Below are 21,971 nucleotides of genomic sequence, written 5' to 3' on the forward strand. Positions count from 1 at the left end.
CCAAAGTCAGTGTCCCAAATTCAGTGTCCCAAACTCAGCGTCCCAAATTCAGTGTCCCAAACTCAGTGTCCCAAACTCAGTGTCCCAAAGTCAGTGTCCCAAATTCAGTGTCCCAAACTCAGTGTCCCAAACTCAGTGTCCCAAACTCAGTGTCCCAAAGTCAGGGTCTGGCCTGACACAGAGGCAGGTGTGGGCTGGGCAGTGTGTGACCCCTGGGGACACAGAGCAGAGCACAGAGGGATGTTCTCCCCACCTGAGATCAAAAGGACTCCAGACCCACTCCAAGTTTCAAGGCAGAGATCCTGCAATAACCAGGGAAGTGTTGACCTCCTTCAAGGAATACAGCAGGGGGGGGGGTTAATTAGCTCCATTTTAGCTGGATTCACTCAAGTGCTGCAGTGCCACAATGCTTTTAAAGGCCACTTTTCACCCTTAGCAATGGGGCACACGCTGCTTCACCACCCCTCCTGACTCCTTCCTGTGCTAAATAACATGAAGAAAACTGTTTGGATGATCCATCCTGGAGATGGAGACTTCTTTGGCCCTTCCAGCCTGTTCTGTTTGGCCAAGGGGAGAGACCAGAGCCAGCCTGGGCCACTGGCCTTCCCCTCTGCAGCTCTTCTGCCTGATGGCCACTGGTGGCAAGGCACAGGGAGGACTCTGGCATGAAAACCTGTTTTTTAGGACCAGACCCCAAAATATAAACCCCCTGCTCTAACCCAGAGCTTACTTGAGCAGAAAGATCCACCTGAACCCTCCTGAGCTCGCTCTGACCTAAAGCATCCTACAATCCTCTCTTCCACCTCCACCTATAAAAGGAAGCTAAAAGGGCTGCACAGCAACATTATCACCATTACTAATTAAAGATGCACATTGGGAGGGGAAATAATTAATATTCTTGCTATTTCCATTGTTCCTGTGTTTGGAAACGTGGCACCTTATCTCACGGTGCTCCAGGTGGCAAGTAACTGGAATTCTACAATGACAACTACAGGTCTCATGCTCACAAAGCACAGTTTCTCTGTGCCCTGTTTTCCATGCCTTACTGGTAAATAAATACCTGGGATGAGACTGAACTGTGGCCCCTGCCAGGTTCCTGGCAGCTGGCAGGGCAGCTCAGACCACAGCCTGAGCCAACAGGCAAAATTCCCAGTTAAATGACTCAGAAAAGTCTTAAGTAAGTCAGTGTTTTCCCCTGACACCTGCAGTGAGCTCAGCTTTCTGAGCTGCACAGAACCAGCAGCGTTTCGGTGTTTTCATTTCTTGAACAGACACAGGAATGGCTGCTCAGTTAAAACCTGGTGGTGCCTTTGACAGCCAAGTGTTACTGATAAAATGGCCACTTCAGAATTTTACTCTGCCTTCTCTCCCCGAAGGCAACGAGGGAAACAATTTCTTCTGAAAGCAGATCCTCTTCTGTTCAACAGGAATCATTCTCCACCAAGAGGAGCACTGCTAAGATTCCCAACCACCTCCAAAGCACAGGGAATGACTCCCATTCCTTAAGCTCCTAAACTGGGAAGCCAGTTGAGGAACCTGCTGGGATCATTCCTGTTCTCAGTCCTTCCTAATCACCAGATCCAAAGCCAGCCTTGCTCCAGGGGATGCTCTGCAGCAAGACCCCGGAGGTGAGAGGATGGGCTGGTTATGGCACAGACTCCTCTGGCTCCATCTGCATCCCAAGGCTCCTGTAAAGCCAGAGGTCCTTGGAGGAACCACAACGGGCCACAGCAACCTCAGCCCCCAGGAAAGGGATGTTCAGCACTGCAGGGCTGCTCCTCCAGCTCTCCTCTGCACCAGCAATGCCATGACAAGGGAACGAACAGCGAGGGGACCTGGGAGCTGCTCCCTGTGCAGGGTCTCCAGTGCAGCCTCACAGGAGCATTATTTTGTTCTTTCACCCTGATATTTGGATTACTTTGCACTGGGAAGACCCATAACTCTGATTTAAGGCCTCAAAAACACCCTAGGACTGATGGATGGAGAGGTTATAGCTCTTTTTCCTGTTAGAAAGAGAGAGAAACAATCGCATCAGGGGCTCAGCACAGATTTCATAAAACATGTCAAGTGTGTCATAAACCATCCAGAACCATCAAGAAGAAAACCAGGAATATGAAAAAAGTGTCAGTAGCAACCAAACCACTGCCTCCTCAGAGACCCACAAAGGGCTGGAGGATCCAGGCTTCCCAATAAACCCGTGGAGGACACCTACAAAACAATGACTCACTTTTGCTTGACAGATTTTGCTCCTGTTTTGCCCGAATTCACTCTGTTCATACCACAAATTAATCTCTTGCCAGAGTTTTTCAGCTCACACAGGTTGTTTCCTTTCGCAGAACAGAAGCACAGCCCTACAAATCCAGCGCTGGGAAGGCTCAGGTGTGACCCCAGAATGGCACTTCCCACAAACAGAAACCTCTTGGTGGCTGGGAAAGCCCAACTCTAGGGACCCTTTCTCAGCAGACACACCAGGGCAGCTGGGAGCACTTAGAAATCCTCCTTGAAATCCTAATTTTACCAGACCTGCTTTTCATTTCTGTTTTTCTCCAGAAAATCCAACACTGGTGAACCCACAGCAGCGTCACAAAGGTGCACCAGCAAAGCCTGCCCTGCACTATCAGAGAGGAGGATGTTTGGGCCCATTTTGTAGGATATTGGGTGCCATCCTCTTGGAATATCCAGGTAGGGATAATTATTCATTCTTAGGAGGCTTGCTGGGTGATGACTGCCAGAGAAGAGATTGCTTGGCAGCACGAGCTCTTATTTAAAATCAAAGGTGACAAATGGGAAAATGACAAGCTTGAGATTACAGAGGGACGTGATTTCTCTGTCAAAGGCATTTGAAGTGTCTTCTGCAAACAGCAGTAAATTGAGTTTTAATTACTTTTGCATACATCAAGTCTACACTGAACCTTCAAGTGGCAACGCTCCAGCTCACTCACTGCAGCTGCAATTTGCACCACTCCGGGTTAATCCAACGTCTGCTCTCCCGAAAATCCGGAGCGCGTTCCTTTATTAGATGTTACTTCACGTTTGCAAATCAGCACATTGACTGGGCTCGGTCAAATGTGATTTGTTGCTGTCTCAGGCATCAGGGAGCAGCAGGAACCAGCACAGTGACACAAACTGATGGAGGGAATTCACGCTGACAAGGCCCATTTTGTCTCTGCGTGGTGTCACCGGCCTCTGGACTGTGGAAAAGAGGGGAAAAAAAAATCCCACAGTGCTCCCTCTGGACACGGAGTTTGAGAAAACAAAGCTGACAGATCTGCCTACAAACAATTTTTCAGCTCTGAAGCAAGTTTCCCTCAGCAAGCCCAAAGTTTCTGTGTTCCCATCCCAATAAATAGTACCTGAAAAGCATAAGGGGCAAAAATTAAAGCCAAATTTCCCAAGCACTGGTGCCCAGGCCAACAAAATCAGAGGAGGAGTTTGGATTTTGGATGGGAAAGAGCCTTGGCCTGTTTGACATTCCTTTCACAAAGCAAACACTTGTTTTCATGCCCACGGCCCAGGGCAGCAACACTTTTCCTGCCTCCAAACTTCCCACCTCCTCTATTCCCACATGGATGCTTCCCCACATCCCACCAAGGAGCTTTATCAAACATCCCAACCTCCTGAGTTGGGAGGGACCCACAAGGATCATCGAGTCCAGCTCCTGGTGCTTGTCTGGAATGCTGCAGCATTTAATGTAGACACATCCCAAACAGTTGTCCCATGTGTCCCTAAAATGCAAAATGATGGATCACTTCCTTCCCCCCAAAGCTCCTTCCCCAGGGTCATTCCTGGAGCCAAAGCCAGGAGCTCTGCTGGGCCATCACCAGCACCAAAGGTTTGTTGCTATTTTTGTGCAGGCTAAAAGGATGAAGCTTTTCATGGAATCTTGGAATGGTTTGGGGTGGAAGGAACCTTAAAGATCATCTCATCCCACCCCTGCCATGGGCAGGGACACCTCCCACTAGCCCAGGTTGCTCCAGCCTGGCCTTGGACACTTCCAGGGATGGGGCAGCCACAGCTTCTCTGGGCAACCTGTGCCAGGGCCTCCCCACCCTCCCAGGGAACAATTCCTTCCCAATATCCCATCTATCCCTGTCCTCTGGCAGTGGGAAGCCATTCCCCCTTGTCCTGTCCTTCCATCCCTTGTCCCCAGTCCCTCTCCAGCTCTCCTGGAGCCCCTTTAGGCACTGGAAGGCCACAATCAGTTCTCCCTGGAGCCTTCTCCTCTCCAGGCTGAACACTCCCAACTCTCTCAGCCTTTCCTCATAGGAAAGATGTCCCACCACTCTGTCCAGCCTGGATTTGTCCCCAGTATGGATGCAAACACTCACACACGGGCTTTTTTTTCCCCTTTCCATGCAAAACTTCTCACAAATCTCCACCAAGCCAGGAGATGATCTCAGAAGGCACTGAAAGAGGGAGGACATGATGAACAGAGCTCAGGGAGCGGGTTTGGTGTGAAAATCAGGAGAGCTGGAAGAATTGATCCTTAATGAACACATGGGAAACACAGCAGTGCCCCGGGCTCGGGGGGAAGAGACACAGTTGCATAAATCAGAGTTCACACAGGACTGAAGTCTGTGCTGGAGATTCCAACTGCACAAGGGAACAGCAGGAAAGGCAAACACACCCCAAAGAGCTGGAAAGGTTATGGCTGAGAGCTCCTGAAAGGAAACAAAAACACAGAACCACCCCCAAAGCTCTTTGTCTTTGCCCTGTGCAAGTGCAGAGGGAGATGAGAGCAGAACAAAAAGCCAAGGAGGGTCCTGATGCTGAACTTGCACGTAGATTTTCCTCTGAGGGAGGTTATTTACTCCCTCAGAGTTAAGTCATTCACAGGAGCATCATTGTATTTTCAAGAAGTAGCTCCCATCTCTCTCCCAAGAGGATATTTTAATTTCTCTTCCACTGAGCAGTTTAAATAAAGCTTTTTCCTACCTCCCCAAATCGCTGCCTTCCTCCTACAGCCTGTAATTGCCCTGCCACTTCTGAAGGTTTTAATATCAACTACAGAATGTTCTATTGAACACCAGTGGCCAGAAAAGTGCACCTCACACCACTGCAGAGCCATAAATAGAGGTGATGGTTATGGGTTTCTCTAGTGCTTTGTATTTGTCAGCAAAGAGGTGCAAACTATCTCCTGGAAAAACACTGAGAGGATACTCCAAACTCATCCACAGGGGAGAGTGGTGCTCCCTAAAAATCACTTTATCATGCTCTGGGTGGGAAAACCCTTTCCAGCTGATGGTCTCAGGATGGAACATCACCTCCATCACCACGATTTACCCCTTGGGAATGGAAATGCTGATGAACTGCTGATCCATCTTTGAGCTTCAGCCTTTGCAAATGTGATTGTACAAAACAAGGTTAGGAATTTCTGCTGGTAAAACAGGTCACAACCAGGAGTAAGTGGCCAGAAACCCCCACTCACCTCCTGCAGCAGGAACGAGCAAAGGATCATCTCTAGTGCAGGTGTCCTAAAGGCACGGGAGCCCTCCCTGCTCTACATCCTATGACAGGGGAATGGCTTGGAACAGCCACACTGGGCACCACAGGATCCCAGGATGGGTCAGGCTGGAAGGGACCACAGTGGGGAGCTGGTGCCACCTCCCTGCTCCAGCAGGGCCCGCCCAGAGCACAGGGCACAGGAGTGTGTCCAGACAGCTCTGGAATATCCCCAGGGAGGCTCTCCTGGAGCCCCTTTAGGCCCTGGAAGGGGCTCTCAGGTCTCCCTGGAGCCTTCTCTTCTCCAGGTGAACTCCCCCCCAGCTCTCCCAGCCCCTCTTCATTATTTGGTTCACTTTGGGTCACAAAGAAATGCATCTTTCTGTCTCTGTCCTCCCCTCCCCTCTGTCCAGAGGCACAATTTGGGAGGTAGAAGTGATGGCAGAAACTTCACTGGGAGCTGAAGGATCTTTCCCCTCGGGATACCTGAGGTGCTCCAGTGGGCTCTGCTTTGCACTGGAAGTGTTTGATGTGCCTGAGGGCCCGGGCAGGTGACACTGGGAGAGGGCAGGACATGCAGTGAGGCACTGCAGGGCTCAGGAAATTGGGAAATGGAAGTTTGACTCTCAACCTCAGGCATATTCTAACCCTCACTGCTTTGCAGACAAGTAACTTGGCACAACAACAGCTACTTCACACTAAAATCATCTCTTTTCCCCTGAAAATCATTCCCCCATTCCACATCCCCACTTTCAGGTTCTCCTTTATAGGTTTAAAGCACGAAAGGCAAAAATTTTTAAGCATTATACACTTGCCTAAATTAAATTTTATCGTTTACATTTTCCCTAGTTGGATCATTGTGTTTCTCAGCAATTTGGAGAATAGGAATGTTCTAAAACAAAGGCTTAATTTGCTGCACCTGTTCCATACCTATTTCTCAGCCAGGAGGAAAGGCCTCCCCTTGGATTCCAGTGGTTCTGGCTCTGTTGTTCCCAAAATCACCTGCTATTTCCTTCGTGCAATTAAATCCACCAACAGCCACACCTGTATATATCCAATTCCCTTAGTTCCACTTAATGGAAGAACAGCAAAGCAAAGAACAGAAAGGCAAAGCAAGGGTCTCTCCAAAAGGTTTTCTAATAAAAGTGAGTTTGCACTAAAATTTTAAACACTGGAAGATTTTGTTCCGATTCCTCCCGTTTGCTCTTTTTCAGAGCCATTTGGTACCGAAAGGAAGCCATGGAAGATTTACTGCTCCTCTTTCACCAACCCTTATCTTCCCCCCACACACGCAGAAAAACCACTCAGAAGATAATTAAAACTCTGCCACAAAACAAGAGCTACAGCTCCCGATCAGCATCAGGAACACGGACCCCATTGAGGGGGAAACAGTGCAGATATTTCCAGCCCAGCAGGCACAGGTTGCAGAACAGTTTGATTTACTTCTCTGGAGAGATCAGCTCTTGATTGCAGAGCTGCTCAGCCGATATTTTTTGACGTGAACCCATTTAAAGGAGCCCAATTTCAGCACAGATCACTCCCATTTTTTTGCACCTTTCGTTTGTGTCAAGCACAGAACTCCACGGGCACGTACAGGTTACACAACCTTGCACTTCTAATTTATGATTTAAAAGGCTCAGCAAGTGAGAGCTGATGATTTCCTTACATTTAGGAACTAATTAAGAGCAATTTATTAGGACTAATTTCTGAGGACTGCCACAAAGCTGCTGGCAGGGGAGCACATTAATGCAGGAGCCACATTTACACACTGTTTACAAACAGTTTGTCCCTGTGTATCCTCTCTAAAATAACACCTGGATTTGTTGGAACAACACACTACAGAGTTTCATCTACAATTGATTTTCACTTAATCCCTTTGTTATGGGAATAGTTGGCTTGGAAAACATTTCTGCTTTTTCTGCTGAGACTCAGAACAGGGTTTGTTTTGGTTCATGCAGGAGCTTGAACACAAACCCTAAGCATGGAGGGGTTATGTACTCTCTCAGTTTTGGGGCTTTTGGGCACAACTCCTCCAGGAAAGGCTGAGGAAGGACCAGAACAATTCCATTCACAGAAGCTGAGGAGCCACTGGAAGCCGAGTCCCACATTCAGAAGGGTCAGATCCACAAGGAAAGGGGGGTGATGGATCTGCTCAGGGACAGGTAGGAGGTAAGCACTACTCCCACTGAGGATACTTTTCCCTCCTGCCATGGCAAAGGGTGGAAAGCTGCAGGTGGAAGCAACAAGTCCCAGCAGGCTGGGACTGGGGAGGCAGAGAACAACAGGGAGATCTGGGATGCTGAATCTGGGAGCTGGACAGACTTTCCAGATCTCTCTCAGGCCACATCACCCTAGCTGGTGTCATGGCTGGGAACTGTCCTGCTGGGAAGTCACAAGACTTACATCCCAGCCCATAATCCAGCCTGAAAACAAGACTTTTGGGTCAAACTCGGACACAGAGATCCTGGAACTGAGCAGAGCCAGCACCGTGGAGCACATCTGCACTTCCCATACGGACACCCAGGGCCACGAATCCGCCTGTGTTGGACTTTCCAACTTTCCCAGTGCTCCACAAACAGTTTGCTGTGCCAATTTAATTGAGCACAGGCACTTAACATTTACTTTTCACAGGCAATTGAGCAAGGAAAACTCAGTCCTATATCCAGACAAACTCGGAAGATACGAGTACAACCAGCCAACCACGGTTTAACGGGAACAACTCCAAATGGGACGCTGCTGTTCCATCATCCCAAAAGTACAGGGGGTTTCCTTGCTCAAAAACACACGAGAGAACACAGGAGAGCCCCCACAGCTGCAGTGTGGGAATGTTGGGAAGGAATCCTTCCCTGTGAGGGTGGGGAGGCCCTGGCACAGGTTGCCCAGAGAAGCTGTGGCTGCCCCTGGATCCCTGGAAGTGTCCAAGGCCGGGTTGGACGGGGCTTGGAGCAACCTGGGCTAGTGGGAGGTGTCCCTGCCCATGGCAGGGGGTGGAATGAGATGGGCTTTAAGGTCCCTTCCAACACAAAATACTCTGGGATTCTGGGATTCCATAATTTCCCATACAATGCAATACTTTGGCTCATCCCAAAGTATCTTTATGGATCTTCCACAGCACTGCAACAGCACAAACTGAGACCAGGTGCCCTCTCCTGGACCAGCTCAGCCCAGTCATCCCAGCATGGTTTGGGTTAAAAGGAGCCTTAAAGACCTCCCACTATCCCAGGTTGCTCCAAGCCCCATCCAATGAGGAGCTGCTGCAACAGCTTCCCACTGAAGACAAACTCTGGGAGAAATCCAGCCAGCAGCATGGATTTGGGAGCTCGGGATCCCTTGTATGGCTTCAGGGTCAGCAACACTGCTCCCCATCCTGGGCCTGGCTCAGAGTCACTCAGGCACACTGAGTTCACATACCATGAGGGCTCTAATCACACCCAGCTTCCTTTTTTTAAGGCTAACAGTGCCAAATTCTTACACTCCCAAAGACAAGCTCTTGGGACAAGCAGTTAATAACCAGGATACCCAATTTCCTTGCTTATCCTGAGATCTGTTCCCGACCTGCAGAGCCAATCTGAGGTAAAGGAGCATTACTGAAACCAAAAAAAGAACAACTGAATACACAGTGGCTTTTACAGACCCCTATAAATCGCTCCCAGGTTAATGCAGCACTTTATAAATCCTGCTGGGAAGCAGCACTGCCATAATGGAGTCTTTACAGCACACACTCTAATTTGACATGACTTACCTGACTCTTAGAGAGTAACTGATCCCCCCGTTAGTGCTGCCCTGCACAGCTCCAGAGGGACTGCAGGAAACACTGCTGTTAGCCACTTGGTAGTGGTGGGGGGAAATCACAGCCTAATTCAGGCACACTTTGGGGTTTTCTGGTTCAAAGCTGCTCTCCAGGAAAGGATCCCGGCGGGCTTTGTGTTTCCTCACTCAGGGAAGGGCAGAGAGAGTGAAGTTCATGCACCCCACACTGAGATGGGCACTGGGGGAGGCAGCAGGGGGGAGCTGTCAGGGACAAGGTTGGAGCCCCCCAGGTGACCCCCAGCTCTGGGCATCGACTCAGCCCCTCACACTGAGCACCAAGACCCGAGGAAGCAGATCCCACACGGAATGGGGCTGTGCTACCACCGGGGGTGACACGAGAAAAGGGAATCATGACAGCACATGGCAGGGTGGGATGATCAGCTGGAGGGCAGGAGGGCTCTGCAGAGGGACCTGGACAGGCTGGATCCATGGGCTGATTCCAAGGGGATGAGGTTCAACCAGGCCAAGTGCCGGGTCCTGCTCTTTGGCCACAACAACCCCCTGCAGCTCCACGGGCTGGGGACAGAGTGGCTGGAGAGCAGCCAGGCAGGAAGGGACCTGGGAGTGTGGATGGACAGGAAGCTGAACAGGAGCCAGAGTGTGCCCAGGTGGCCAAGAAGGCCAATGGATCCTGGCCTGGATCAGGAACAGTGTGGCCAACAGGTCCAGGGAAGTGATTGTTGGCCTGGACTCAGCACTGGTGAGGCCACCCCTGGAGTGCTGTGTCCAGCTCTGGGCCCTCAGGGAGAGAGAGGCTTTAGTGGGTACCTGGTGCCCAGGCAGGGTGACCCCACTGCAGTGTGTGACAGACCTGACCCCCTGGGAGTGCACCAAGCAAGGAACGACGCAGCAAGGTGGGAACGGGATTTCCAAAACACCTGCCGCGGTTCTCCGCCTCTGCCAAATTCACACCCCAGAAAACATCACCCACCACGGACATTTCAGATGATTCTTTTCCTTCCTTGAGCCCAAAAGGCAGGCGTTATGCCATGAACAAAAAGCCCATGGAATTCTGAGGGGCAGTAGGAGGCAGAAGCAGTTTTTTCACACGGAACAACTCCGGGAGCTCGGCCCCTCTCATCTGCAGCTTTGATTTGGAGAGAGGCAGGTATTTCAGCCAAACCCTAATTCTGTGTAATTGCTCATGCTGATGGGAAAAAAAAAAAAAAAAAAAGGAGAAGAAAAAAAAAAAAGAGGGAGGCGGCTCACAAATTATTCAATCACTCAGCATCTACATGGCAAGTTAACAACCACAATTACCAGTTCATCTTTGCCAATTTGCTTGAGTAGATTCTTAAAAATCAGAGATCAGGCTGCAAGGCAACATCCTTGCATGTAGGATGTTTATCCTACAGTTAATTCAGCCTTAACTTGGGGGGAGTTGGTTTTGCACCATTTTATATGAAAGCTAATAAAGCCAAGGTTGTGGGTTCTGTCCCTGTACATGCCATTCACTTAAGAGATGGACTCGATGATCCTTGTGGGTCCCTTCCAACTCAGAATATTCTGGGAACCCCTGTGAAACAAGAATTCCTAAACCCTCACGTTTTTGTTATTTTGCTACATTTTTCCATCGCCAAAATTCCTGCTGGGTTTCCCAGTGTGAAGCAGAGTTAATCACTGAAGTGGCAAGTTCTTGGTTTCACCCACACTGTAACGCTCCACAGCATCTCCAGATCTTGTGGGGACAAACCTCAGTGCAGCAAACCAAGTCAGAGGACAACAAGGATCCAGGGGATCACAGAGCCACGGAATGGTTGGGGTTGGAAGGGACCTTATGGACCATCCAGTCCCACCCCCTGCCATGGGCAGGGACACTTTCCATTAGCCCAGGGTGCTCCAAGCCCCGTCCAACCTTGGACACTTGCAGGGATGGAGCAGCCACAGCTTCCTTGGACAACCTCAACCTGGGTCACAAGGCAAGAGGTCTCCCCTCCCCTGCTGTGAGTAATTTAAAGCATTTCTGGAAGTTGAGGGAGAGCTTTGTGTTGTTCCCAAAATAAAACTGCGAGTTTTACAAAACAAGCACTTAGGCTGGCAGAAAGCAATAAACTTTATAGACTGGGATGGTTTTCCCTGGCAAAATCCTTCCTCTGTTTGCCAATCAAGTGTGTTTTAATCAACACAAAAGCTACAAGATATTTTTCATTTTTGTTGTTTTCTCATTTGGAGAATGTTCCAAGGCCCAATTTGGAGAAACTGCCAGTTAGGTAAATATTTTGTGTGCAGAGCATATGTTGCAATCGACACAAGGGCATACATTAAAGAAGAACAGACATTAATAGCTGGTTTGTTATTTTGCTGCTGGAAGTGGCATTTTATCTACTGCAGTGCTAAAATACCTGCACCCACCCCCAGGAGGGAAAGGTTTTGGGTGCCACCTTAGAGCACAGGAGGGAGAAGAAGAGCACCCCAGCTTGTTTCCTGGCTAAACATGGCTATTTTACTCACATTTCTTACAAAATATGATTAAAATAAAGAAGTTTTGTTTAAAAAAAAAAAAAGAGGATTCCCATTTGTGCTCTATTTTCTCAAGTAAATGATACATTAATAGTATTTCACACCTCAGAACCCCCTGGTTAACAGCCCTACATGAGAAGGCTGATTGTTCTCTGTAACTCACAGATATCACAGGATTTTTTAAATTAGGCATTAAATATTTTGCAAATCCTCACAGAGGTCCTCCTACCAGGAGCAGGAAGAGCTCAAAAATCAAACACCCATGGAGTGGTTTGAGTTGGAAGGGACTTAAAAGTCCACTTTGTTCCAACCCCTGCACGGGCAGGGACACCTTCCACTGGACCAGGCTGCTCCAAGCCCAGTCCAACCCGGTCTCTAGCAGAGAATTCCCACCTTGTTGTTTCTCAGACCCAAACCCAGCACTCCGGGCATGAGCTCTAATTAAAGAAAACATCTTTCACCTCCCTGAAGAAATCTGGGAGCACTGAAGTGCCTCAGGCCTGCCAAGTGAGATGTTCCCTGCACCAGGCAGAGATCCCTTCACGTGCCTCCCCATTCCCTCACCTTTCTGTGCCAATAAAACCGGTGGGAATTCGGGAAGGGATGCCAGGTTTTAGTATCTCATCCCATTTTCTCCTGTTACGCTTTTTTCTCCTTATTTTTCCCCTTTTCTCCACTGTACCTCTGTAAAATCCTACAATCCAGTTTGGGGCTGTACTGACTCATGGCCCTGCAGGGAAGGAGGTCAGGTGGGTCTGGGGGAACACTGCGGGTTGCACTGAGAAGCTTCCAAATATCTGGGGGAAAAGATCACTGAGTACAATTGCTTGGAAAATCTCCCCATAAATCTCCCCATAAAATGGCACCAAGGAAGGCACAGTTCTCAGGTCAAGAGGCTGCTCAGAGGACTTCCCCACCTGTTTTGATTTTAGGGGAAAACAAGATTCCACAGTCCTGAAGGAACATCTCAAACTTGTGTACTCTCCCGAGCATCGTGGCTCTAGCAAATGAGTCTCCTGAATTCCACTGCTGCTGCAGTGTGTTCCTCACCTGGAGGTTTTACTATCTGCCATCTGGCACTGTGTTTTGCTCTGATCTCTCTTAAATAAAGAGAAAAAAGGCAGTAAGCAAAAGGATCAGTAGCTTTGACTGTTATTAATCACATCTGCTAAGCCCAAACCAGCAGAGAAGCTGTGCTGTGCAGGCAGCCCCACGTGAGCTCCTTGAGCAGGGCAGGTGAGAGAGGGAATTATGGCACCTGAGGCGAAGAGAACAGTCTGGAGCAGAGCAGAAGTTGGAGGTACAACAGATGGCTGTCGGTTCTTTTTCAGGTCTTCATTGTCTCTTGCAAAATGGCCAATACAGACCTTGGCAGCAGCTTCTGCTGAGGGCATTTGCATGTAGGAGTGTTGTTGCTGTGCCCATAACTTGGGAGGGGGCATTTCTCCGTAGCCTCCATCCTCTGGCACTCGTTGCCGAGCTGGGCTGTGTGAGTCTGGGGTGTGAGGTGTGGGCCCAGTGGTGGAGTCTCTTCCTTAGTCCATCAGGATCTCACTGCTTTCCCCATGTGGGTGACAAAGAGCCAGCTCCTGTTTTCATCACAGGATTCCAGAATGGGCCACGTTAGAAGGGACCACAGTGGGCATCTGGTGCCACCTCCCTGCTCCAGCAGGGCCAGCCCAGAGCACATGGCACAGGAGTGTGTCCAGACAGCTCTGGAATAGCCCCAGGGAGGACACTCCACCCCCTCTCTGCTCTCTCTTCAGGGCTGGGGCACTGCCCAGCCAACAAGTTCTTCCTCCTGTCCAGCTGGAACTTCCTGGCCATCAGTTCCTGCCCGTTCCTCCTGTGCCATTGCTGGGCCCCCCCGAGCAGAGCCTGCTCCATCCTCTGCCCCCTCCCTGCAGCCCCTCCAGACATGGCTGAGGGCCCCTCTCAGGCTCTGCTCTGGAGGCTGAACAGCCCCAGCTCCCTCAGCCTTTGCTGCTCCCAGAGCTGCTCCATCCCTTGATCAACTCAGTAGCTCTCCCCTGTTGTGTTGTATTCCCGTGGTATCAGCGGATGTGGGAAATGACTCCCTTGTTTTAAAGGTAACAATCCTTCCCCGAGCAAATTAAGCCTCATCTCATGAGCAATTTATCTTTGTCACAGGGCAAGGGCCTGTCTGGCTGACCTGCCCGCTGAGGCCGATGAATCACCGTGGTTGGAGCAGCATCCGAGGGCTGTGAGTCCTGCCCAGGGAGCCGCTCGGCTCCGCCGCAGGGAATGTGGCATCATTTATCCCGGGCTCTGACAGCCGGAAACCTGAGTGGCCCCTGCTCCTGCCGGGCTCCTGAGGCCACCACGGAGCTAATGAAGTGACAGGGAAGGAGGAGAGTGTGGCAGTAGCAGAACTGTGCTGTGGGTCAGGCTGATGACAGCACAGGGAGTTTGTGTGTGCCAGACCTGCGAGAGATGGAAAACAGGGTCTGTCCTCCTGCTGCCACCCGGGAGACGCCGCCGGCAGCAGGATTTGGGGTGATGGGCACCTGGTGATGTCCAGCTTAGAATCATAGCCATGGAATGGTTTGGGCTGGAAGGGACCTTAAAGCCCATCCTGTTCCACCCCCTGCCATGGGCAGGGACACCTCCCACCAGCCCAGGTTGCTCCAAGCCCTGTCCAACCTGGCCTTGGACACTTCCAGGGATCCAGGGGCAGCCACAGCTTCTCTGGGCAACCTGGGCCAGGGCCTCACCACCCTCACAGGGAAGGACTTTCTCCTAATACACCATCTAACCCTGCCCTCCTTCATCCATTGCAGGATTCTCCAAGCCCCATCCAACCTGGCCTTGAACATTTCCAGGGATGGGGAGTCTAAAACCTCTCAGGGTGATTTCTCAGGCCCGTTGGCTTCTCCCGCTTCCAGCTTTCCTGTTCCCCTGGAGAAAGGGCTTGCTCAGATCCACCTGAGAGGAGAAATGCTTTAGAAGAGAGCCCAGAGGAAGTGGATCTTGTGAGCACTTAAAGCAGGAAAGGTTTGTACCCAGTTTTTCTCACGGAGAGCTCCAGCAAAGTCTGCAGAGAATCATGCTTACCCAAAGCACTAATGAAGGCCATCAGTGAGACTCTGGGCTCTGCAACTGCTGCTTTTTGTCTGTCTGAGCTGGTACTTGGCAGCAGGGGGTGAATTGCCTTTAAACAGATGATCGATCACCTTAAGTAGCCTCCTTGACAGCACCTTCGTTATTTTTTGTCAGTCAAATGATGTTCCGTTATTAAAACGAAGAGCAGGAAGTGGGTTTGGAAAACCTTTCCTCATAGCTCCTCTTTTTGAGAATTTCTTGTGTGTTTTCTGCCTTAAACAGCAAGTCATTATATTTTCTATGCTTTCCTGGTGTTCCAATACCTGTATTAGTATAGAATGGTTTGGGTTGGAAGGGACCTCAAAGCCCATCTCATTCCACCCCCTGCCCTGGGCAGGGACACCTCCCACTAGCCCAGGTTGCTCAGAGCTCCAACCTGGCTTTGGACACTTCCAGGCCAGGCTGGATGGGACTCGGAGGTGAGATGGTCAACATCTCTGATATCTATTAGCATCTGATGTTTATTAGTCTGTTCTCTCACACTACTAAATGTATATTCCCTTTCCTTCAGCGCTCCCCAGGTTTCCTGTGAGCCCACTTTAAGAGGGTCATTCAGTGCTTGGGCTGTAGCTACATGCTGAAGAGTTTGTCAGCTGGAGTGGGAAGGTGCAGGGTGGAAACTCCTGCCTAGGAGGTGCTGCCTGGCCTGGAAGACCAGGTTTAGATGGCATCAGAGCTGGTTTCCTTAATTTCAAGAGCAGAAGAATTAGTTTTGTTTTTGGAGGAAGATGTGGGTGGGAGGGCAGGACTCAGCTTTGTGGGGGATGATCCCCTTTGCTCTTCGGGTGTGCCCACCCCTGTGGTTTTCCCAAAGGCAGTGGGAGGGCTATGTTTGGCCCTCTGGCAAACACTGGGGCCGGGCCATGGGGAGGATTAGTCATGGTCCTGTTAGTCATGGGCTGTTCCAAGAAGGCTTTTTATAAGTGCAAAGGTCCCTGGCCAGGAACTCTCTCCTGTGCAGATTTGCCATTTCCTTCAGCCTCCCCCAGAGGTGAATTAGCCTTAGGACAAGTTTAAGTAGCAGGTGTGGGATTTGGGGGGACACATTCTGCGGGAAAACGACTGGAAGAACTCAGGAGCTGAAAAGGAAGTGTTGTTCCAGAGAAGCAACTTTTCCAATGTTACTTTAAGGATTCGCTGGCATTTCCCCAGGGATTCAGCTGCACACATCTCTTGCTGGCCCTTGCCATCCTTCCCTGTGCTGTCTGGCAGGGAGTGGGATGGGTTTTCCTTTGGAAAGCTGAAGCCAGTGTCCCTCCCAGGCCTGTGCCCGCCTCACAGCAGGAGAGCTTGGCATCCCTGAAAGCCCGGTCTGACAGAGCAGCAGGGATTGGCAGGTTTGTTCCCCCGAAGCTGAAGGGCAGCTATTGTGTTTTAGAAGGCTTTTAATAAATGCAAAGGACCCGGTGCCAGCTGGAGAACACAACCATCGGTTTCTAGGTAAATTATTTCTGCTCCCCGAGTTGTCCCCGTGGCCATTTGTCAGGCAGTTAACCTCCCAATGGAACAAGGCAGAGAACTGGCACAGAGGAGGAGAATGGAAAAGGGGGGAAGATTTTAAAATTGCTTTTCACATCAGCCTCGCCTGTGCCTTCCCTGTCCCTCCCTGCTCCTCAGCCAGTGCCATCCAGCTCGACACCCCCAGCTCCCTAAACGTTTGGAGGTACATGTCTCCCCTTTTTAAGCCACACACATGGAGGCAAAAAGGATCCTGTGCCATGTCCTGGAACGTGCCAGCTGTCACAGCTCGGCTGGAGACACCTCCCTGCTCCAGCAGCTCTGCAGAGTTTGGATCCCTTCCAGCCTGAGAGCGTGGAATGGGGGGTTTCAAACAGCAGGTCACTGTTCCCACACTCCCCTGCTGTTATTCCATGCTACAGGATACCTCTGGAGCTCCATTACTATTGCAGAGATGAGTCACCTGTTTCCTACCAGGTCAAACACTGGTAGGAAAGAGCTTGGGCTTTGTGTGCTGGAACGTGCTCCAGAACAGGGATCACCGGGGACAGGATCCACAGACATCTGATCACGGAATCATGGAGTGCTTTGGATTAGGAGGGACCTTAAAGCTCACCCAGTCCCACCCCCTGCCATGGGCAGGGACACCTCCCACTAGCCCAGGTTGCTCCAAGCCCCATCCAACCTGGCCTTGGACACTTCCAGGGATCCAGGGGCAGCCACAGCTTCTCTGGGCAACCTGTGCCAGGGCTTCCCCACCTTCACAGGGAAGGATTCCTTCCCAATATCCCATCTGATCATTTGATCATCTGAGCTGATCTCTTCACTTTTGTCCAGCCATCCCAAGTTTTGACCTTCTCTTTCTCCACAGCATCCCTGTGCAGGAATGGGAGGAGCAGGGCGGGATTTGTGCCCACAGCACCCTCAGTCACTGCTGCTGTGCTGATAGAGGGAGGGGGTTGAGTTCCTTTGGTTGGTTGGTTCTAAGTCCAGCAGCTGACAAGGCAGGCAGAGCTGGGACTGTAAAAAACCTCTCATCTTGTTCTTGCACCCAGTCGAAAATCAGAGAGGCAACTTAACTTTAGGGATGTGGGTTTGAATCTGAACATTTTTTGCCCTGAGCCTTGCAAAAATGAAAGGTTTCTGACAAGAGAGTCTGGTTCAAGCCCAATTCAAGTTCAAAGCACTGAGTGGGAGTTGTGCATGCTGTCAATTCCTGTGAATATAGGGTGCATACATTTAAAGGCCTGCTTTGACAGCTTATTTCATAGATCCTAAAGGAATGTCACCTACTTCTCAGGAACCTTTTTTTGCCTAAGTTGAAGTAGACAGTAAATGACAGTGCTGTGATAGCAAACTGGGCACTTGGATAGATATTAAAGTGACAAATGGCTTATTGGAGACCTCACAGCACCTTTCAGGATCTGAAGGGGCTACAGTTGGTGAGGGACCGTTCATCAGAGAGCCAGGACAGGGGGGAATGGCTTCAAATACAGGGCAGGGATAGATGGGATATTGGGAAGGAATCCTTCCCCGGGAGGGTGGGGAGGCCCTGGCACAGGTTGCCCAGAGAAGCTGTGGCTGCCCCTGGATCCCTGGAAGTGTCCAAGGCCAGGTTGGAGCATCCTGGGCTAGTGGAAGGTGTCCCTGCCCATGGCAGGGGTGGAACTGGATGGGCTTTAAGGTCCCTTCCAACCCAAACCATCCTGGGATTCTCTATCAGCTCTTTGCCAGCTGGTTGTTGTGGCTGCTGGACAAAGCCCGTGTTAACCAGGGCTGTGTCTGTGTGAGGCAGCAGCACGTGGTGGAACAGCTGCTTTTACTACACCACTGACAGCAACATCCAGTTTTGAAGTGAAGAGTTGATTTTCTGGCTCCATTTCCCTAAGCTTAAGTGCAGAAAACACAACTTATTTTTTTTTTTTCTTTTGACTCTGCAGCCCCCTCAGTCCACGACCTTGTTCCCTGGGTGAAGCCCATCTGTATTTTGAGTAAGGCAGGTCCTTCTCATGTGGCCTGCTTGAAATCCAGAGGTCATTAGGATGCAGTGAACAGCCCTTACAGCATTTTGTTTGATGTAGTCAGGTTAAAATGTTTGATATATCACCAGCTTTAGCTCTGTGGAGGGGGAAAAAAGCTGAAAGATGTTGCTCCTCTTGGCTTTGCCTGAATCTGTTGGTTTTAAGGCTGTGGTTATAAGGACACCTTGGTCATAACATTACTTTGTAATGAGAATGTTTGAAGAAGCTGCTCTGTGCTCTGCAGTAATAAAAGAAGACAGAAAAGCAGTAATTTTCAGGTAATTTAAAGCCTTGTCTCATTTTCTTTTCCTTTTATTCTGTGTTTTGAGGACCCATTCCTGTTCTGGGTACCACTGACACAGCTTTTCCGTGCAGTGTCAGCCCCTGCCCCCTCTCACACCCAGCAGTGGCACAGAGCTGGCCTAATTTATCAGCACCAAAAAAAAAACCCCAACATTGCTTTTGGCTCCCTGTGTCTACTCGTTGCTTCCTAAGGCACGTGCCTTCACTCTGCTGACACTGGGTTTAATCACAGCACTTGAAAGATGAATAATTGAAATAGTTTGTTTGTTGAAGAAAATAAATCAAGGAATTGCTAATGATGTGCTGAGTTAAAACAGCACTTATTAAAAAAAAAAAAAGGTTCTTGAAGCTGTTTGATCAATGATATCAATGATGAGGAATCAATTTGGAACATCAGCAATTTTCCACTCTGTGAACACACAAGGAAGGCAGGTAGGGTTGCTCTGAATGAAGGTTGCTGTCTATCAGGTTGTTCCAGGTTGCCTTTGTTTATTTTGATGAAAAAAAAAAATGCTTCAACAACTGCTTAAAACATGGAATTGTAACAAAAAAGAGAATTCGGTTCAAAAGGATATTAGGAATAAATCCCTGTGTTACTCTCTTCAGCACCAGGGTGAGTTTCTGACCCTTTAGTGTGAGCTCTCCTTCTTTTGTCATGTGGTCTCGAGGGAGGGGAGTGGCACTGCCCCAAAATGAATCCTTGTCCTGGGCTTTTCCTTCCTCCATGAAAAAGGCCTTGTCCCCTGGGACTGGTTTTTCCGACAGCAAGCCCAAAGGAGGGGTGAGCACACCTCCTTCCTCCTGCCCCTCTTCCAGGTCCATGGGTTCCCACTGTATGGAGTGTTTTCCTGGGTGTGCTCCCGCTCCAGGGGGCCTTGCCAGGACCTGGAGCATCAGTCAAAAGGATGAGGACACTGAGGGCACTTGGTGTGTTCAGCTGGAGCAGAGGAGGCTGAGGGGAGACCTCACTGCAGTTCCAAGTGCCTGGGCAGGGGCAGAGGAGGGGCAGGGACTGAGCTCTGCTCTGGGGGGACCAGGGACAGCACCCAGGGAATGGCTGGAGCTGTGTCAGGGCAGGGTCAGGTTGGATCTCAGGCAAAGGTTCTTCCCCCAGAGGCTGGTTGGGCACTGCCCAGGCTCCCCAGGGCAGTGGGCACAGCCCCAAGGCTGCCAGAGCTCCAGGAGCGTTTGGATGATCCTCTGGGGCACAGAGGGTGACCCTTGGGGATGGGGCTGTGCAGGGCTGAGGGTTGGACTCCATGATCCTTTGGGTCCCTTCCAGCTCAGCACATCCTGTGGTCTGTGATTCCACGGGTTCCTTCCCTCCAGCTTCACCACCGGTCTCTCATTTTCAGAGTTTTGCCCAAATATTGAGCACGTTGCCGTGGCTGGAGCTGAGGCTGAGCTGTTGGGTTTGGCTGACACCACCTCCCTGCCCTGCCCAGGGCTGGGCTCCCCTGGCACAGATACCAGCACACAGGGGTTTCCTGATGGGAATTCTCGCTGGTTGTGGCACAGCAGAGGCAGAGCTGGGCTATCCACAATCATCCCTTTCAGCTCTCTTGGATTTCCAGACACCTGGGTGTTTTCCATTAGAGGTGCAGACCTTTCCTCCTGTCCAACACAGGCACCTTCCAGTGAGTGATTCCCTGAGGAGCTGTGGAGCTGAACAGTTGTATTTCTGTGCTGTTGTGCCATCAGAGTAAATTTTTATCTGTGCCTTTATTTATGGCACCTGCCTCATCCACAGAGTTTTCTCTCTTTACAGGTCTCATCAATCTCTGGGAGCACAATCATCCATTTCAGCTCAGATGACACAGTCTCTCTTCCCAAAGTTATTTATGTCCCTAGTTATTTTTCCCCTGGAAGAGCATCAGTACAGGCGACCACCTTTGTTTCCCCCACGCTTCCACAGGGTCCTTCCCCACAGCCATTAAACCTGGGTGGTCCTACTGAAACCCCTGAAAACTGGGTGTGAGTCTGGTGTGGCAGAGACCGAGCTGGGCAGTAAAAAACCCTGGTTTAACACAAAAGGCTTTTCCCACCCCTGATCCTGTCACCTTCCCTGCTGGATGGAGCAGTGGCTCTATCACACCGACATCCCAGCCTGGCAAAACTGCAAATTGGGAACAGGAAAGGCCAGCTTTGGACAAAATTCCCAGAGTTTTTCTGGGGTAAATTTGCCATTTCTCATATCATGCTTTTAGCACCAGTCAGGGCAGTGTGTAGTTGGAATCATCCAAAATTAAGCAGCTGCAATTTAAAATACCTGCTCTTAAGGACAGTGATGATACATCCTTGATAGGACAAGGGGGAATGGCTTCCCACTGCCAGAGGGCAGGGTTAGATGGGATATTGGGAAGGAATTGTTCCCTGTGAGGGTGGGGAGGCCCTGGCACAGGTTGCCCAGAGAAGCTGTGGCTGCCCCTGGATCCCTGGAAGTGTCCAAGGCCAGGTTGGCCAGGGCTTGGAGCAACCAAGTGGAAGGTGTCCCTGCCCATGGCAGGGGGTGGGATGAGATGAGCTTTAAGGTCCCTTCCAGCCCAAAGCATTTGGGGATTCTGTGATTAAAGGAAAACTCCTGGTTCAGTTTAAGAGGGGGAAAATCAAAGGCCTCTCAGGTTTGCACTGGCAGTGGTTGTGCTGCCAGTGGCACGTGCTGGGCTCAACTGAATTAGCCATTTTTATCAAATGACTTGAGCTTAACTAACACATCTCTTGAATGCACTGAAGAGTGAAAATAACCACAGAAAAAGAAAACCTGCCCGGGTTTTCTTGACAAATACTGCCTTTTTTTTTTTTTTTCTTTGTCACCATCCAAAGGAAGAAATGTGAGGGGTGCTTATTTATCACATGCTGGCAACCAACTGTGTTTGAAAGAAAGTGGTCAGCATTCGAACAAAAAACCCTGGCCCAGCAGATCATGGCAGAAATTCCTCAACTGCCAAAAGCAGAGCAATCAAAACACCCACGACAGAAAAACACCAGGAAACAACAACATTCCAAGCACACCTTCTCCTATGTCAGAGTATCCCAAAACCAGGACTTCATAGCCTGTCTTTATCCACCAGTGAGCAGCAGCAGGAACTGAAGGCAACTTTAATAAGATAGAAGAGAGACTTCTCTGTAGAGGATGTTAATAATGGTTGAAAATGTAATTAACTTGTGTCAACGGGCTACTATTAATTTAAGTGTGGACTAAACAGTAAATCACAACGGGATCTGTCCTTCTGCAGGAGATGGAAAAGCTTCCAGAGGGAAAGGAGGGAAAGGAGGAAGGGAGAGAGGAGGGGAGAGGGAGAGGGAGAGGGAAAGGGAAAGGGAAAGGGAAAGGGAAAGGGAAAGGGAAAGGGA

General features: G+C 50.1%; 1 protein-coding gene across 7 annotated transcripts in view; it reads right to left on the reverse strand.

The window, feature by feature from the left end:
* PRKG1 (protein kinase cGMP-dependent 1) overlaps positions 1-21,971 on the reverse strand; it is a 395,239-nt gene that overhangs the window by 231,796 nt on the left and 141,472 nt on the right. The window contains exon 1 of one of the 7 annotated variants that reach the window (XM_027665607.1): positions 7,441-7,448. The exons of the other annotated variants lie outside the window; for them this stretch is intronic. The gene's annotated coding sequence lies outside the window, so the exon portion shown is untranslated. Of the gene's footprint in view, positions 1-7,440; positions 7,449-21,971 lie in introns of those variants that run through there. 7 annotated transcript variants of the gene reach the window in all.

This window comes from Corapipo altera, unplaced genomic scaffold (genome assembly GCF_003945725.1).
Source record: "Corapipo altera isolate COAL_440 unplaced genomic scaffold, ASM394572v1 161, whole genome shotgun sequence".
In the NCBI taxonomy this organism is placed as follows: domain Eukaryota; kingdom Metazoa; phylum Chordata; class Aves; order Passeriformes; family Pipridae; genus Corapipo; species Corapipo altera.